The 16836-nt window shown below is 39.9% G+C and overlaps 1 long non-coding RNA gene across 2 annotated transcripts in view; it reads right to left on the bottom strand.

Moving 5' to 3' along the window:
- LOC128591959 (uncharacterized) overlaps positions 1–9472 on the bottom strand; it is a 44456-nt gene extending 34984 nt beyond the window's left edge. Inside the window, exons 1-2 of one of the 2 annotated variants that reach the window (XR_008381721.1) lie at positions 9400–9472; positions 9188–9306 (exon numbers count right to left, since the gene is read on the bottom strand). This is a non-coding gene — a long non-coding RNA (uncharacterized LOC128591959). Of the gene's footprint in view, positions 1–9187; positions 9358–9399 lie in introns of those variants that run through there. The other variant, XR_008381720.1, reaches the window with a different exon arrangement.
- Positions 9473–16836: the final 7364 nt, after the last annotated feature.

Raw genomic sequence — 16836 nt, forward strand, 5'->3', positions numbered from 1 at the left:
GAGACAGAACCTCACAAAGTTGTCTGTTCTGTTCTGTTCTGTTAGCAGCATGCATCAGGGACGGGGCTAAGCCTGAGTGAACACCTCCTTCCCATCACCTGCATCAAACACTCAAAGATGTCAGGCCCCATCTCCTCCTGCTAGATAGCGGCAGTCTGCGGGGGCCTGGCAGACTTCCTTGCGATTCAGGCAGGTGCAAACCCCTGGAGTGTCTGTTCACTGCAGGCAACTGGGTTAGCCATCTGCAGAGATACCAGTGACTGGGTCCGGGGCAAAGTGGGGAAGGAGACGTCAACCTTCCCAGACTGCTCTGTTTGCTGGGTGGCTCCTCCTGACTCCACGCTGCACTGGGGTGAGCCGTGTCAGAGGAGTCACCAGGCCCCTGTGATCCAGTTCCCAGAGACCTCTTGAACCCTTCCACCCGAGACAAGTGCCGATTGAGACAGTTGATTCGGACCTTTTGAACTGGGCTAATAGACTGAGGACTCTTCAGGCGGTGCCCTGGGTGTGCGATTGTAGGAAGGTTTGATTCTCCTTTTCCAACTGGGGCCAGAGGTGGGCAGGCGGGGTGACTTAATTGCTGATTTTTCCACACAGCTGAGACTTCAAGCCAGAGTAGAAGTTGCAATAGGATCGAACAGAAACCAGCTGAAAACAAGACAGAACCACTTTGCTCCACCACACCAGACAGGGCCCCAGTTTCTCAGGCCACAACACTGTACGGGCCCTCGATAAAACCCCAGGGGAAAAACCAAAGGGAGTAAACCATGGGGCGGAATCAGCGGAAAAACTCTGGTAACATGAATAACCAGAATAGATCAACCCCCCCAAGAAAAGATATGGCAGATGTGATTGAAGATCCCATTCATAAACAACTGGCTGAGATGTCAGAAGTCGAATTCAGAATTTGGTTTGCAGACAAGATTAATAAAATGGAATTAGGAATTCGAGGAGAAATTCAAAAATTGTCTCAAGAATTTAACGAATTTAAAGACAAAACCACCAAAGACTTAGACACACTGAAACAAGAACTTACAGCCCTCAAAGATATGAAAAATACAGTAGAATCCCTCAGTAACAGAATGGAGCAAGCAGAAGAAAGGATTTCTGACATTGAAGATAAAGTCTTCGAACGCTCCCAATCTCTCAAAGAGGAAGAGAAATGGAGAGCAAAAACGGATCACTCACTCAGAGAGCTCTCAGATAATTCGAAAAAAAACAACATAAGGGTTATAGGAATTTCGGAGACTGATGAAGTAGCTGCCAAGGACACAGAGGCCCTTCTACATGAAATTATGAAAGAAAATTTTCCAGACATGCCTAGAGAATCTGAAATTCAGATAGCAGACAGCTTCAGAACCCCAGCACGATTCAACCCCAATAAGCCATCTCCCAGACATATCATAATTAGCTTCACTAAAGTTAACATGAAAGAGAAGATTCTCAAAGCAGCCCGGCGAAAGAAAACTATAACGTACAAAGGTAAGAATATTAGAATAACTGCAGATCTCTCTGCTGAAACTTTTCAAGCAAGAAGAGGCTGGTCATCAACTTTTAATCTCCTAAAGCAAAAAAACTTTCAACCCAGGATCTTGTATCCAGCTAAACTGAGTTTCATCTATGATGGAGAAATTAAATACTTCAATGACATTCATATGTTGAAAAAATTTGCCATAAGTAAACCAGCTCTTCAGGATGTTCTCAGACCTATCCTCCACAATGACCAACCCAATCCTATACCACAAAAGTAAACTCACTCAGAATCTTCGGATCAAACTCCAACTTCCACACTGGCGAAAGGATTAAAAATGTCCACTGGACCTTTGAAAAACTCGATACCCAAAATTCCACCAGACTTATCAATACTCTCCATCAATGTGAATGGCTTAAACTGTCCTCTAAAGAGGCATAGGTTAGCTGACTGGATACAAAAACTCAAGCCAGATATTTGTTGCATACAAGAGTCACATCTCAACTTAAAAGACAAATACAGACTCAGGGTGAAAGGATGGTCATCCATATTTCAGGCAAATGGTAATCAGAAAAAAGCAGGTGTTGCAATTTTATTTGCAGATACAGTAGGCTTTAAACCATCAAAAGTAAGGAAGGACAAGAATGGTCACTTCATATTTGTTAAGAGTAATACTCAATATGACGAGATCTCAATTATTAATATCTATGCACGCAACCAGAACGCACCTCAATTTATAAGAGAAACTCTAACAGACATGAGTAACTTGATTTCCTCCAGCTCCATAATCGTTGGAGATTTCAACACTCCCTTGGCAGTGTTGGATCGATCCTCCAGAAAGAAGCTGAGCAAAGAAATCTTAGATTTAAACCTAACCATCCAATATTTAGATTTAGCAGACATCTACAGAACATTTCATCCCAACAAAACTGAATACACATTCTTCTCATCAGCCCACGGAACTTACTCCAAAATTGATCACATTTTAGGTCACAAGTCTAACCTCAGTAAATTTAAAGGAATAGAAATTATTCCATGCATCTTCTCGGACCATCATGGAATAAAACTTGAATTGAGTAACAACAGGAATCTGCATACCCATACAAAAACATGGAAGTTAAATAACCTTATGCTGAATGATAGCTGGGTCAGAGATGAGATTAAGAAAGAAATCACCAATTTTTTGGAACAAAATGACAATGAAGACACAAACTATCGGAACCTCTGGGACACTGCAAAGGCAGTTCTAAGAGGGAAATTTATAGCACTGCAAGCCTTCCTCAAGAGAACGGAAAGAGAGGAAGTTAACAACTTAATGGGACATCTCACGCAACTGGAAAAGGAAGAACATTCCAACCCCAAACCCAGTAGAAGAAAAGAAATAACCAAAATTAGAGCAGAATTAAATGAAATTGAAAACAAAAGAATAATACAACAGATCAATAAATCAAAAAGCTGGTTTTTTGAAAAGGTCAATAAAATAGATAAACCCCTGGCCAACCTAATCAGGAAAAAAAGAGTAAAATCTCTAATATCATCAATCAGAAACAACAAAGACGAAATAACCACAGACTCATCAGAAATCCAAAAAATCCTTAATGAATATTACAAGAAACTTTATTCTCAGAAATATGAAAATCTGAAGGAAATAGACCGATACTTGGAAGCACGCCACCTTCCAAGACTTAACCAGAATCAAGTGGAAATGTTGAACAGACCCATATCAAGTTCAGAAATAGCATCAACTATACAAAACCTCCCTAAAAAGAAAAGCCCGGGACCAGATGGTTTCACGTCAGAATTCTACCAAACCTTTAAAGAGGAATTAGTACCTATATTACTCAACCTGTTCCAAAATGTAGAAAAAGAAGGAAGACTACCCAACACGTTCTATGAAGCAAACATCACCCTGATCCCCAAACCAGGAAAAGACCCAACAAGAAAAGAAAATTATAGACCAATATCACTAATGAATATAGATGCAAAAATATTCAACAAGATCCTAACAAACAGAATCCAACAACACATCAAACAAATTATACATCATGACCAAGTTGGTTTTATCCCAGGGTCTCAAGGCTGGTTCAATATACGTAAATCTATAAATGTAATTCAGCACATAAACAAATTAAAAAACAAAGACCATATGATTCTCTCAATTGATGCAGAAAAAGCTTTTGATAATATCCAGCATCCCTTCATGATCAGAACACTCAAGAAAATTGGTCTAGAAGGGACTTTTCTTAAACTGATAGAGGCTATCTACAGCAAACCCACAGCCAATATCATATTGAATGGAGTTAAATTGGAATCATTTCCACTCAGATCAGGAACCAGACAAGGCTGCCCATTGTCTCCATTGCTTTTCAACATTGTAATGGAAGTTTTAGCCACCGCAATTAGGGAAGAAAAGGCGATCAAGGGTATCCATATAGGGTCAGAAGAGATCAAACTCTCGCTCTTCGCAGATGATATGATTGTGTATCTGGAAAACACTAGGGACTCTACTACAAAACTCCTAGAAGTGATCAAGGAATACAGCAGCGTCTCAGGTTACAAACTCAACATTCATAAATCGGTAGCCTTTATATACACCAACAACAGTCAAATTGAAAAAGCAGTTAAGGACTCTATCCCATTCACAGTAGTGCCAAAGAAGATGAAATATTTGGGAATTTACCTAACAAAAGACGTGAAAGATCTCTATAAAGAGAACTATGAAACTCTAAGAAAAGAAATAGCTGAAAATGTTAACAAATGGAAAAACATACCATGCTCATGGCTAGGAAGAATCAACATTATCAAAATGTCCATACTACCCAAAGCAATATATAATTTCAACGCACTCCCTATTAAAGCTCCACTGTCATATTTTAAAGATCTTGAAAAAACATTACTTCGTTTTATATGGAATCAGAAAAAACCTCGAATAGCCAAGACATTACTCAGAAATAAAAACAAAACAGGAGGAATCACACTACCAGACCTCAGACTTTACTACAAATCGATAGTGATCAAAACAGCATGGTATTGGCACAAAAACAGAGAAGTAGATATCTGGAACAGAATAGAGAACCAAGAGATGAATCCAGCTACTTACCGCTATTTGATTTTTGACAAGCCAATTAAAAACATTTAGTGGGGAAAAGATTCCCTATTTAACAAATGGTGCTGGGTGAACTGGCTGGCAACCTGCAGAAGACTGAAATTGGACCCACACCTTTCACCATTAACTAAGATAGACTCTCATTGGATTAAAGATTTAAACTTAAGACATGAAACTATAAAAATACTAGAGGAGAATGCAGGGAAAACCCTTGAAGAAATTGGTCTGGGCGAGTATTTCATGAGGAGAACCCCCCGGGCAATTGAAGCAGCTTCAAAAATACACTACTGGGACTTGATCAAACTAAAAAGCTTCTGCACAGCTAAGAACACAGTAAGCAGAGCAAGCAGACAGCCCTCAGAATGGGAGAAGATATTTGCAGGGTATAACTCTGACAAAGGTTTAATAACCAGAATCCACAGAGAACTCAAACGCATCAGCAAGAAAAAAACAAGGGATCCCATCGCAGGCTGGGCAAGGGATTTGAAGAGAAACTTCTCTGAAGAAGACAGGCGCAAGGCCTTCAGACATATGAAAAAATGCTCATCATCTTTAATCATCAGAGAAATGCAAATCAAAACTACTTTGAGATATCATCTAACTCCAATGAGACTAGCCTATATCACAAAATCTCAAGACCAGAGATGCTGGCGTGGATGCGGAGAAAAGGGAACACTTCTGCACTGCTGGTGGGAATGCAAATTAATACATTCCTTTTGGAAAGATATATGGAGAACACTCAGAGATCTAAAAATAGATCTGCCATTCAATCCTGTAATTCCTCTGCTGGGCATATACCCAGAAGACCAAAAATCACAACATAACAAAGATATTTGTACCAGAATGTTTATTGCAGCCCAATTCATAATAGCTAAGTCATGGAAAAAGCCCAAGTGTCCATCGATCCACGAATGGATTAATAAATTGTGGTATATGTATACCATGGAATACTATGCAGCCTTAAAGAAAGATGGAGACTTTACCTCTTTCATGTTTACATGGATGGAGCTGGAACATATTCTTCTTAGTAAAGTATCCCAAGAATGGAAGAAAAAATACCCAATGTACACAGCCCTACTATGAAACTAATTTGGGACTCTCACATGAAAGCTATAACCCAGCTACAACTTAACAATAGGGGGAAGTGGGAAGGGGGGGTGGGTAGAGGGAGGGGAATCGGTGGGATCACACCTGTGGTGCATATTACAGGGGTATTTGCGAAACTTGGTAAATGTAGAATGTAAATGTTTTGGCACAGTAACTGAGATAACGCCGGAAAGGCTATGTTAACCACTGTGATAAAAATGTGTCGAATGGTTTATGAAGTGAGTGTATGATGCCCCATAATCATATCATTGTATACAGTTATGATTTAATAAAAGAAAATTAAAAAAAAAAAAGAATTTAAATTACACATTCATAGAAAACAAGAAATGAGCCTTGGAGTCCTATTACAGATACTGGAAGACACCCCACAACTAGTGGCATACTTGCCAAAGCAACTGGACAATACTGTGAGAGGATGGGCTCCTTGCTTCCAGGCAGGAACAACTACTTGTGACTTGTTACAAGAGGCCGCAAAACTCACCTTAGAACAACCTGTTTAGGACATGCCCCCCAGCAGGTTCTGGCTTTATTAGAACAGAAGGGAGGTTATTGGTTGATTGCAGAAACCAGGCCATCCTTTTGGATAATACCAGTATTAAATTAAAGACTGTGTCTACTCTTAATCCTACCCTAGTACCAGCTGAAGAGAATAAGCCTTTGCAGCAAGACTGTATAGAGGTCCTGGAAGCTGTCTATTCTAGAAGGACAGATCTGTTAGATCAGCCAATGCCAGAGCCAGATTGGGATCTTTTCACCAACAGGAGCAGCTTTGTGAACAATGGTTGACGAAGGCCTGGATATGCTGTGGTCATGAAATGATGGGTACTGAGAGCCATGGCACTGCCGCCTGTGACGTCAGCCCAGACAGCTGAGCTGTCTGCAAACTCTAAATGTGCTTGTATGACCACGCATGCTCACAGTGCCATCTAGAAGAAAGGGGGCTCCTAACAGCAGGAAATAAGGACGTTATGTACGCAACTGAAATAATGGCCCCTATGCAGGCTGCGGCTAAGCCCAAGCAGGAGGCCATCATGTATTTTCCTAGTCACTCAAAAAGAGACATTCAGGTTTCCAAGAGAAATCAGGCCACTGGCTACCGAGAAGGCCACTGAAGGTGATCTGTTCCTGGGGGCCTTGACATCCCGGCTAACCTTTCTTCGATTATTTGTTCTGCGTATACAATGGGAGATAACTGAATTCTCACTGATAGAAAATAACCAGCATGTACTTCTAAATGACAATTGTAAAATATTATGAGTATCTTTCAATAAGCCACCTGCCCCTGCTTTACTGATACAAGTATAATTGAAGAGTATAACAGACATAAAGTGTCTCTTTAAAACCCCTAACCTTTTTTGGGAATTAAACATATATTCTTGCCCAAGGCCAGTAATTAAAGAGGCAGAAAATATTCTTTGTTCTTTGTTTTCTAGTATCTTAAACCTCAGGAGATAGCTCAACAGAATTGTCCAGAGGTCACAAAACCATCTGCACTGAAGATATGGTCTACCAAAGACATCAACTGTAGTTAAAGAACAACAGCCCAAAGCCACGTGTCGCAGAGACCCAAGCCCAACCTCTGAACATCCTCTTTTAAAAAGTTCTATATTTCTGCTTAAAGGTGGATGGCAGTCTTTTGAGACACTAGTCTGCCATTCTTCTTATTTGGCAGCAAACTTAATAAACTTCTCTTTCCTTTTCCTCAAACCACTTGTCCTCTTTCTTTGTTCTCACTAATTCAGCCTCAGGGAAAAGTACAGAACTCACAGTAACATTCTTAGAACCACCATAGTCACGTATGGCAGGGAGAAAAGATGTGCCTCACCAAAGAATGAAAATAGATACCATCCTTGGCTGGGAGAGGTTCTGACCTAAACATGACAAAGGGCTGCCATGCCTACCAATGCTGAATGGAAACAAGCCTCTCTTGCAAGGGGCATCTTGATACTTTCACCAACCTCATTAAACTCACAAATGCTACAATATGAGATGGACAGCAGAGAAAAAGCTGCCAGCAAGCTCCCTGCCTCACTCCTATACAGACCCTCCTATACAGGCTGGCCTTCCCTGGCGTAGAGGAGAAGACTCTCTCTGAACTGCATTTAAAACTAAAGTTTTAAAACAAATGTAATATTAAATACCAAAATGAAAGCACTTTAATAACTGAAAATAGCAGGGAAGTTATATAAAAAGGGCTGGGATTTCACTAAGGAATCCATCTACCACCCAAAAAAGGGAGAAGTTTGGCCGGGTATATACACCTATAATCCTAGCACTCTGAGAGGCCAAGGCAGGAAGATTACCCAAGCTCAGGAATTCAAGACCAGCCGAGCAAGAGGGAGACCCCTTCTCTACAAAAAATAGAAAAACTACCTGGTCATGGTGGGCACCTGTAGTCTCAGCTACTCTGGAGGCTGAGACAGGAGGATCATTTGCGTCCAAGAGTTTGAGGTTGCTGTGAGTGGCACCCAGGGTGACAGAGTGAGACTGTCTCAAAAATACTTCCCCCCTTTTTTGGGTGGTAGATATCACATCTAGGAAAAAGTCATTTCTAAAAAATTAAATCATCTTATATTTATGTTCCAATGAATTAAATTGTGCTGCTCAATAATTACCTTCATACCAATATATAAACAATTACATGCTTATAGGAATGATAAAACACAAATATAGTCTAGCAAGGGGGAGGAGCGAGAAGGGAGGGGGAGAACAATTGGAGGGAAGAGAGAGGGCATTTGGCGGGATCTCACCTGATGTGCACACTCCTTAGGCAAAGGGCTCTTCTGCAACTTGAACTTTACCTTGCAAGTAAGAACATTATAACCTAAAAATTTGTACCCTCATATTAATTGGAAATTTTTAAAAAGACAAAAAAAAATTATCTTCGTATTTTAACAGTTATGTATAATATATACATATATGTAAATAAAAAGAATTGGAAGGCTACATGTCCCATCATAATGTAATTTATGTAATTATAAATGTAATAAAATATAATTTATTTACATATATGTAAATAAAAAGAATTGGGAGGCTGGAAAGTGGCAAGGATGGAAGGTAAATTTTACTGTCTTATCCTGTCTTCACTGGCATTTGAAACTTATAATAATTTGTATGTTACTTATAGGATTATTCTAAGGAAAAAATAAAAGGTTTTCTTGCATGTTCTCTGTGAAGCATTCTGAGCTTCTCAAGTGTTAGTAATTTATTGTAAGCGTCAGAGGGAAGGATGCATGCAAAGCCTTTGTCATAAATTCTGGCACAAAACATGTTCACTTAGTTTCCTCTCCTTGGACCTCCCATGACTACCTTTGTCATTAGCTCTTACGCTAAATATGATAGCCCAAGTGTCATTTTTATGCTTTGAAAAGAGGAAAACGTAATGAATACTATAAATGCAATTATCCTCTTTAATTTTATTGCCTTTTTAAGAATCAGTATTAAAAGTTTTCTTTATAAATGAACTTAGCATTTTTCTATGTTTTCTATGCCCTTATACTTACCGAGCTCTTCTTGGGTCCCTTTTGCAGTCTCAAGGTTTTCCTTTCCCTGCTTCATTCTGTTGTGCCTTTATCAGAATGTGCATTTCTAACGTGCCCCTCAGAAAAGCACGCGTGAAACCCTGAAGGCCAAACAGATGTCAGAGGCAGAACGCAGCAGAAAACCTCCGCCGCTTCTCACCATCTTCCTGCCCCCATTACCTCATTGGCCTCACCTGCTCACTTTCCTGGCTCACATCCAGATGGCTCGTCTGGTACTTTCCCTGACGAGCTGGCAATGCCACTGAGACAACTCCTAGCATTCCACCCTTTGTTCATTTTACAAATATTTGCCAAAGGCTTATTAACTGTCGGGGCTATGTTAGGGGTTGAAGAATAACCATGAATAAAAACAGCTCTTGCTGGCCACACACTCCAACCTCAGTCTTCCCATTGCTTCTGCAGTCCCTAAGCAGCCAAGCCCTAGAATCCAAGCTTAGCATGACTATCATCTGTGCAATTCACATAATTTTCAGAAGTGACTGCCATCATGATTTTGCTGTTAAGATTACTTTAAGGCCAGGCACAGCGGCTTGTACCTAAAATCCCAGCAGTTTGGGAGGCCAAGGCAGGAGGATCACTTGAGCCCAGGAGTTCAAGATCACCTTAGGCAACATAGTGAGACCCTGTCTCTACAAAAAAAAAAAATTAGGATTAGCTAGGTATTGTGGTGGGTGTCTATAGTCCTAGCTACTCTCAAGGCTGAGGCAGGAGGATCCCTCGAGCCTAGGAGTCAGATTGGGATGAGATACGACCTATAGTCACACCACTGGACTCTAGCCTGGGGAACAGAGGAAGATTTTGTCTCTAACAAAAAAAAAAAAAAAGGAAAGAAAAAGAAAAAATTGTATGCTTTATGTTCACTGGCAAAAAAATAAATCCAAGCTATAGTTCATTTGCTTTTACGTTTTCTGCCTATGATAACCTACCTCTCTGGGTCATAAAATGTTAACAAGTCAACTTAATTTTATGAGCAGTGAAAGCTGTTAACCCTGATTTTTAAAAGATGTTTAAAATAAAACCAGATTGGACGTGACTGTGGTAGTGGGCTTCCATCCAGTGGGAGATTAACACAACCTAAGAACACTGTCACAATTCAATTACCACCAATTGCTGAATGAGTTTGAGTCAGCTTTGCATAAGGATTCATGTGTGAAATGAATGAGACAAAGGGTTTGCCTTTCTATTTATTATACTGTGAAGAAGCTCAGAGAAATTTTACCCCCAAATTTGACTCCTTGATATAAAAGAATATGTTAAACTAAAGGCTCTTAGAGTTTAACAGGCCTTTGGAAGAGGCTTGCCCTCTTTGCATAAATCAGACTGACCCATCAAAAAGGACAATGGACTTCCCTTCTTCTTCCAGTTATCTCAATATATTGCAGGAAAAAAGATCAAGAATGCAACTGGACCTAGCCCAAATTATTTAAAGCATAATACCTTCTCTCTCAGGTTAATTTACAAGTCGATCTGTTTCCCCCACCCCATCCATTCCTTCTCCCAAGTATAATATTCATCCTCCCTAGTGTTTATTGCACCTATGCAGAATTATCTACATGCTTCATCTCCCTGCCTTCATCTCTAAAAGGTGTGTATAAAAATATCTGGATCCCCACTGGGATACTGAGTAATCCTCTGTGATTCTCCCCTTGTACATGGTAAGTAAGCCTTTCTTTTATTAATCTGCCTTAATTGTAAATTGGTCTTTCAGCAAAATTTTGAGGGAAAGAGGCATTTCCCCCTCACCCCTACAAGCGTATGTAGATCTATCCTCCCAGGAAGACTACAAAACAGATTAGGGACTTGAGTGTGAAATAAATGATTTACTGTAATTGTCCCAGCACTCCGCTTACTTGTTCTTTTGAACAAAGTTAATATTAATGTAGCAATTCAGATTCAAGCACATCTTTTCAAGCACAATTATTCCTCTCTTATCAGAAGGAATTTTCAGATAGAATTTTTTCTCTATATTTAGTTTCTTTTATCTGCCAAGAAAAGAAACAAAATTTTAAACCAAACACAATCTAAGAGCTAAAAAAGGGAAATAAATAAACCCATGGCATGTGAAACTCACATCTGAATTTGGCTATTGAAATCAACTCAAATATTAGGTCTGTTGAAAGAATTTTGTAGGCCAGCTTTAGAAGTATGTGTGGTAATACATAGTCCTGCTTCAGTATTTCAAAATTCTGGATAGTATGTTGTCTTCATTTTCTTTTTTCTTTTTTTTTTTATTTCATTAAATCACAGCTGTGTACATTAATGTGATCATGGGGCACCATACACTAGTTTCATAGACCGTTTGGCACATTTTCATCACACTGGTTAACATAGCCTTCCTGGCATTTTCTTAGTTATTGTGCTAAGACATTAACATTCCACATTTACTAAGTTTCACATGTACCCTTGTAAGATGCATTTTCTTTAACAATAAACTGATTACCAAAAACTAAGTAACATATTCTGCTGTCAAGTTGACTTAAACCAAAAACCTTATATTTAGACAGAGTGGAGCTCTGGCAAGCAATTTGACTTGCTGTTTTAAGACCACTGCTCCTTTTGAATCTTTAAAATCTGTTTCTTCCATTCCCCTCCCAGCTTAGAAGCTGGCTTCTTATCTACCCTGCTACTCCCTCTGTTTCAAGTCACATTCCTTTTTCATATGAACTCATTCAACTCTTGCCCCCCAAGCAACTTCTCACCAAACTGTTCTCTAACAGTATTTCAATCCAGCCAGAACAAAATTCCAAGAGATGGAATGTGACTCCAAGCCAGAACCTTATCTTTTTATAGAACAGAATAGAATCCCCAGCTATTTGACTTGTAGCATATACAGTGCATAGCCAGTGTCATGTGTATGAGAGCTTAATAAGACAATTTGATGATAAAATACCCTGAGCAAAAAAGCCACAAGGAAATTCCAGAGAAAAGAGCAGGGCCAAATCCTGCAACAAATTTAATTTAGCCAACCAAATTGAAACGTGTAATTGATAATAGCAGTGAACAAAAAAAAAAAAAAAAAGCACAAAAGTTAATCCTTAGGCACTATGCTCATGATATTCAATTATAGCATGGAAAATAGACATAATAAAATATAGCCAGAAAATGAACACTCATAAAACTGTTAGGCTTTTCAACACCTATTGCACTTATCCTAGTATGTTTAGAAAAGCATCAAATAGAGGCCCTCTGTCTTTTGTAGTTCAAGTTACAAACCCAGCATCCTATAAAATCAGGCATTAACAAATAAAGGTGGTCATTTTAACATATTCACAACGTTCTTGTGCACATATTGCTGTTTCTTTTGACCCCTTAGTTTGAAAGTATCATGTATCCATAGCATCACTGATGAATAATCTTTAAAAACTCATAGAAAACAAAAGTGCTGAAAGAATAAAAGAAGACAACATAGACTGCCAGCTGTTGCCTTAAATTTTTAAATAGGGTAAGAGGTGGATTCCATAAACTCTAGAAAAATGCTGGCCAGTAGAAATATTGCAGCCACATTTTAAAATGTTAAAAGAGCCAGATAAAACGGAATTTAATAGTACATTCTAACTCAACATATCCAAATATATTTCTTCATGTAATAAATATTTAAAAGATTATTAATGGGATATCTTACATCTTTTGTACTATGTCTTTAAAATGTTATGCATAGTTTATGCTTACATGTGCTTACGCTACATCTTAATTAGGATCAGCCACGTTTCAAATGCTCTAGAGCCACATATGGCTCTTGGCGAATACTGAGCTATGCAGCTGCTGACCTATAAGCTACTGACCCTATGCACAATTCTGCACCTGACCACTGCATCCTGGCTAAGCCTGAGACAAAGGTTATGTGCTATTACTTTATGAAAGGTGCGATCCCCAGAAAGTAAAAATGAGGCCAAGGGGGTATACAGCAGACAGGGAGGAGAGTTATTAGGAGGGTGGTTACTGAGTTGGCCACTACTTGGAAACAAGTAGAGGTACAACGTTTGTTCCATGCCCTACGGTCATCTTCTGAGACAGCCAGGGGAAGGAAGAAGTATTTACCAGCTAGCTTCCATCTCAGCCTGAACACAGGCACGTCCCAGAACATTAAATCCCGCACACTTTCAGGTTGCTTGTACATGATGCCCATTCAGTCCCCCAGCACCTCGCACATTAGAGGCCATGGGGAAGCCCAAGACATGCATAGTAGGGGCAGAAAGGCATTATGGGGCTGTGCCCATGTGAGGCCAGTGGTTATAGGAGCTGGGGAACACAAATGGCCAAGGACCCCAGAGACAGGAGTACTAGAGAAGATTCAAGAGAGTGAATAAGGAATGTCCAGTGCAACCGAGAAAAGAATGTGGAGACGTCTAAGAGTCACCACGGGGGCACCTAGATGCTGTAAGCCACCATGTGGGTGTTATCATGTCACCACATGCCTGGACCTCCACCCATCCATCAGCCACTTAATCTTTAAATCAGATACAGTTTAATTTTTTATTACAAGCCAAGATTGCCCTGGACTAATCAAAGTTAGGTACCAATTACAGAATTCAAAGCCTATCAGACCAATAACACAATGTCCAGGGAGCCTGGTCTTGATTCTCCTCTGATCCTAGGACCTAGTTCTGATTACTGGGTTCTTGCATTGTTAGTTCTCATTTTTGCTCTGTTCCCTTCCTCTTTCCATAGTGCCCTAGACATTTGTGTCTGCCAGAGCTGTCAGCCTGAAGGAAGGCTTGTTCTACCTGCCTCCTTTCCTTCACTGCTTTATATTACTAAATGTTGACTTAGGGCATTGACAGGCCTAGAAGCCGGGCTTGCCTTATTGAGTATTCCTAAAGAGACATCTGGTGCACCCTGTCTTCCTGACCTGTACAAACTGCCGTCCTTCAGCATTGCTGGACTTCCAACAGCACCTACAGCTGGAGCCGCCCCAAACTCCACCCCTCCCTCAGTATTTATTCTACTTTAAAAAGACATCTGTTCTCCACAATATAAGAATCTTATTGTATTTGTCCTAGCTAGGGCTTTCTACAGGGACTTCTGCAAGCCAAGCTGCAATTTACAACCCCCTTCCTCGAGTCTGGACAGACACACCCATGTACCAGAATTCACGGCTCAGGGAGCAGAAGCGTTTGTGCAAGTTACAACCTGTCCAACTTCACTTTTGGCTTCACTTTTGCTGCCTGGGGCACATTTCCCCCACATGCTTCCAAAGACTTTCTTCTTCTCTTTCCAGTCTTTGATTAAATGTTCACCCTTAGAGAGGCATTCTCTAACCACCCATTCTAAAATAGGTCCCTATTACCATCTCAAATCACTTGTCATAATTTATATATCGTACACTCATTTTCTTATTTACTTACCTGTCCTCCCCTTCAGAATACAAGCTCCATTAAAGCTGAAATACCAAGCATATATCCATGCCCCCTCACAGTGCCAAGGTAAATATTTGTTGAACAAGAGGATGAATGATCTGTTTATCCAGCAATCAAGCTCCCGCATTAAAAATCAAAGAAATGACACAGACCAGGGAACAGGATCTCAAAGGAGTAGAGCAGGTAGCATAATTGTGTAAACTTCATTTCTATGATGTTAGAAAGCATCAGGATTTGGGGCAAACTGTAAAAATCCACACTTCCTGAAGACATTCAACTTTGAATTTCAAATATGTCCTATTGGCCCAGTAGATTGCAGCTGCACTGCATTGCTTCCCACCAACACTGCTGGACCTCTTTCCAGCTCCTACAACTTGATGGCCAGCTTGTGGACCATGAATTTACGACCCCATTGACATGGCACTATATATATAATTCTCTTATAACAGCCTTATTAGTAAACTAACATGAAATTTTACCTTCAGGTCTTCTTACATGCTATGTCCCCAATTCCTTTCACATCTATTCTCTACAGCTTTGCTCTACACATCCCTGTTCAGCCTCAGACCTCAACTTAACTCCGCTCAGGGAGCCTTTCATGACTAAGCCCCCCTCCTTTGTGGTCTTCTGATGTCCTGCACTCCAGTTTACCTGTCTGCCTCCACACCAGACTTCCTTTAAGGTAAGAGCCTAGGACTTGTGCCCTGCTATATTGCTGGTGCCTCACAAAGTGATTGGCACAACTCAAAATATGTCCTGAATGAACAGACAACTTCACTGTAGGGATTCCCAGCTGGTTGAACCATACTACTATATAAATTTGAAGAAAAAATGCAGATATGGATTAGCTAATGTTGTGAAACGAAGCTCCATCCTATGTGATATCTTTGGTGAATGACTTAGCTGAAGGCAAACTCTGCTCTGATGGGCAGAGCTAGGAAGGAGAGTCCATGTACTGGAAATGGCCAAAGGACAGGAGACAAGAAATCATGGCTATGTGAGTGCAGGTTAAGGCTTTGACGTTGTAAACCAAGTCTGAATATTTCTGCAAATGATAGTGTGTAGGATTCGCAGAAGAGTGTGGGGGGGGAGGGGTAGTTCAAGGTAGGAATGTGCATCTGTTTACTGGCTTCACTCACTGCTGGTTTTACAAGCCTGGGGCTGGAGCAGTTCCAGTTGTTTCACTTTTATTTTGCCAGAGAGTCTATAGTGCTATTTAAAAAGCATCTCTGCTGACAGGATTCTATAAATTGATCTGTGTGTACCTTTCTCACCCAAGTTCTCAGTTTATAACACCCTTGGTTAGAATACAGTTTCCTTTCTTTCCTCATTATATGCACATAAATCCAGCTAGCTCATTTTCCCCTTTAAATAAACTTACTGATGTTTGCTTTCTTCTTGAGCTTGATTCAAGGGTTGTTAAATATCTGTTGGGGATTACAGGAGTAGAGTTGATAAAAACAGGGCAAAAAAACCTATATATTTTAGAAAGCCAAATTTCTAACAGTCTTTAAAAAATTACCCAGTGTAACTCTTTAGGGTACTGGCGTCTCCTAGCTTACATCTCCATCAATGGTCTCATGAATGCCTCCCTCCAGGAATCAAAACCTATTAGTAACTAGTAGAATCCCCAATAACAATGGCTCTAGGAAACAGTATAAAATTTGAGATGCGTGTGAACTTATTTAATTCTCACAAAAACCTGCTAAAATGGGTACCCAGACCATATAGATACCCTGAATATCCACCAGACCCACACTGTCCCAACAGTAGCTATTAGCTACACGTGGCTAGCTATAATTAACATAAGGCCAGTTCAAATCAAGATAAGCTGTGTGTGTGTAAAATACAAACTAGATTCCAAAGACCTGTGGCTCAAAGAGGTAGGGCGCCGGCCCCACATGCTAGAGGTGGCAGGTTCAGACCCAGCCCCGGCCAAAAACTGCAAAAAATAAATAAATAAATAAATAAATAAATAAATAAATAAATAAAATACAAACTAGATTCCAAAGACCTAGAGCTTTAAAATAAATGTAAAATATCTGCATTATTTTTATATTAATCTATTGCAATGATGGCATTTTTATATATTAGATTAAATACCTCAAAATAGGAATATTAATTTCATCTGCTATTTGTTTTTTAATGCAGCTTCTAAACAAAACCTAAAATTATGCTCACAGCATGAACTTGTGGCTTGTGCTAAGTTTCTATTGAACAGGGATGCATTAGATATGCACTTTTGTACTCTGA

This window comes from Nycticebus coucang, chromosome 8 (assembly GCF_027406575.1).
Source record: "Nycticebus coucang isolate mNycCou1 chromosome 8, mNycCou1.pri, whole genome shotgun sequence".
Lineage (NCBI taxonomy): Eukaryota > Metazoa > Chordata > Mammalia > Primates > Lorisidae > Nycticebus > Nycticebus coucang.